Raw genomic sequence first — 3,128 nt, forward strand, 5'->3', positions numbered from 1 at the left:
AATATTCATATTGAAATATTAGTAACACTATAAATGTTATTCTTACCGTAACTGTTTCAAAATTAGCAACGATTTCCCTGCCGAAAACGAAAAAGTCACTTTGTGACGGCTGCCATTTTGGAAATGGAATTTAAATGCCTGCTAATGCCTGCAGTGCATGGAAACTCCACCAGATGGTAGCAGACATGTATAGGATTGTATACAACAGGTTTTTCAGGAAAGTATTGCTCATGTTAATTACGTAGAGGTCTCTGAAACTCACGTAACAAATATGATACAAATGGTTACAGGGTTAAAACAGTGTTTATTCAGTGAAATAGTGTTTAAACATTCAATCATGGATTCAAAGTTAACATTGATTAAAACGGGCTATCTTGATTCAAGATTTCAGTCAAATGCAGCAAAGAGCTAGTCTATGCTGCCGGCGATCAGCTCGTGGGCTGCTATTCATCATTTTTGAATCGCTCTTAGTCTGGACTCTCTCCTGGGACCGGTTTGCCTTGGGAGCCCCTACCAGGGGCTACTGCCTCGGACAACATGGCTCCCAGGATCACTGAGCCACTCAAACTCCTCCACCACGTTAAGGTGGCGATTCACGGAGGAGAAAAATATTTGTGTGATGGTTGTTTTTTTTTTTTTTTTTTTTTTTTTTGTTTTTTTTAGGGTGGGGATAGGGTTAGACGTGGGGATAAAGGGTAGAAGTGAGGATAGTTTAGAAGTGAGGAAAGGGTGAAAGTAGGGACTTGATACCCAGATGATATCACATCATCTGGGTTTTCACCTTTAGATCAGTAAGTAGTAATCACTACTACTTACAGGGTAGAAGTGGGGATAGTTTAGAAGTGAGGAAAGGGTGAAAGTAGGGACTTGATACCCAGATGATATCACATCATCTGGGTTTCCACCTTTAGATCAGTAAGTAGTAATTACTACTACTTACAGGGTAGAAGTGAGAAAAGGGTGAAAGTGGGGACTTGATACCCAGATGATATCACATCATCTGGGTTTCCACCTTTAGATCAGTAAGTAGTAATTACTATACTTACAGGGTAGAAGTGAGAAAAGGGTGGAAGTGGGGACAGGGTGAAAGTGGGGACTTGATACCCAGATGATATCACATCATCTGGGTTTCCACCTTTAGATCAGTAAGTAGTAATTACTACTACTTACAGGGTAGAAGTGAGAAAAGGGTGAAAGTGGGGACTTGATACCCAGATGATATCACATCATCTGGGTTTCCACCTTTAGATCAGTAAGTAGTAATTGCTACTACTTACAGGGTAGAAGTGAGAAAAGGGTGGAAGTGGGGACAGGGTGAAAGTGGGGACTTGATACCCAGATGATATCACATCATCTGGGTTTCCACCTTTAGATCAGTAGTAATCACTACTAAGTACTAATCACTAAGTGAGGAAAGGGTAGAAGTAGTAGTCTTTCTTCCCCCTCAACTCATTTTGTGTTTCCCTTGTCCTTTCAGTTCCTCCTTGTGTCTTTTCTCATCTTCTTTCCTCTTTTTCTTCAGTGTTTTCAATTCCTCATTTTCTCTCTTCTCGTGCTCCTCCTTCTCTTTCTTTTCCCTCTTCTCGCTCTCCTTCTTCTCTTTCTTTTCCCTCTTCTCGCTCTCCTTCTTCTCTTTCTTTTCCCTCTTCTCGCTCTCCTCCTTCTCTTTCTTTTCCCTCTTCTCGCTCTCCTTCTTCTCTTTCTTTTCCCTCTTCTCCTCCTCTTCCCTGTCCTTCTTCAGTGTCTTTTCCACCTCCTTCTTTGCCTTCTTCTCTTCCTTTTTCAACTGCGCCTTCTCTTTGTCAGTTTTTTGGGCGAGCTCCTGAAGGCTGAGGTTATGTACCTGGAGGTCAGCGTTGTGCTGTGTCAGAAGCTTGATCTCTTCCTCCATTTGGTTGCACCGCTCCTCCATCACTCTGCTTTGTCTCTGATGCTCCTGCTCTGCAGCGAGCTCACATCTCATACGATCTTCCAGAGCCGTGAGTTTTAATTTTAACTCTGCCTCGCTCCGGATGAGCTCGCTCTCTTTCTCTGTGGCGTAGCTCTGCAGGTCCAGGACGCGCGGCCTCACCTTGTTGTCAAAGTTCTCTTTCTGAGCCTGTGTCCTAAGAGCTCTCTCTGACTTTAGAGTCGCCATTATTTTGAGTTTTTCCTGCTCAAAACCAAGTTCTTTGGCGGCCGTTTGCTGCTTCAAGGCAGCAATTTCTGACGTCAGATTTTGAGAGACAAGTTGAGCCGTTTTCTTGTCGACCTTAGCTTGTCTCCTAACCTCTCTCTCTGACTGTAGAGACGCCATTATTTTGAGTTTTTCCTGCTCAAAACCAAGTTCTTTGGCGGCCATTTGCTGCTTCAAGGCAGCAATTTGTGACGTCAGTAGGTTGCCTGGTTTTTGAGAGACAAGTTGAGCCGTTTTCTTGTCGACCAGAGCTTGTCTCCTAACCTCTCTCTCTGACTTTAGAGTCGCCATTATTTTGAGTTTTTCCTGCTCAAAACCAAGTTCTTTGGCGGCCATTTGCTGCTTCAAGGCAGCAATTTGTGACGTCAGTAGGTTGTCTGGTTTTTGAGAGACAAGTTGAGCCGTTTTCTTGTCGACCAGAGCTTGTCTCCTAACCTCTCTCTCTGACTTTAGAGTCGCCATTATTTTGAGTTTTTCCTGCTCAAAACCAAGTTCTTTGGCGGCCATTTGCTGCTTCAAGGCAGCAATTTCTGACGTCAGTTTTTGAGAGACAAGTTGAGCCGTTTTCACGTCGGCCTTAGCTTGTCTCCTAACCTCTCTCTCTGACTGTAGAGACGCCATTATTTTGAGTTTTTCCTGCTCAAAACCAAGTTCTTTGGCGGCCATTTGCTGCTTCAAGGCAGCAATTTCTGACGTCAGTTGGTTGTCTGGTTTTTGAGAGACAAGTTGAGCCGTTTTCTTGTCGACCAGAGCTTGTCTCCTAACCTCTCTCTCTGACTTTAGAGTCGCCATTATTTTGAGTTTTTCCTGCTCAAAACCAAGTTCTTTGGCGGCCGTTTGCTGTTTCAAGGCAGCAATTTCTGACGTCAGTTGGTTGTCTGGTTTTTGAGAGACAAGTTGAGCCGTTTTCATGTCGGCCAGAGCTTGACTCCTAACCTCGCTCTCTAACTTT

The sequence above is a fragment of the Cebidichthys violaceus genome, unplaced genomic scaffold, assembly GCF_023349555.1.
Source record: "Cebidichthys violaceus isolate CVI_PGR_0920_01 unplaced genomic scaffold, fCebVio1.0.p SCAF_12, whole genome shotgun sequence".
NCBI classification, from domain to species: Eukaryota; Metazoa; Chordata; class Actinopteri; order Perciformes; family Stichaeidae; genus Cebidichthys; species Cebidichthys violaceus.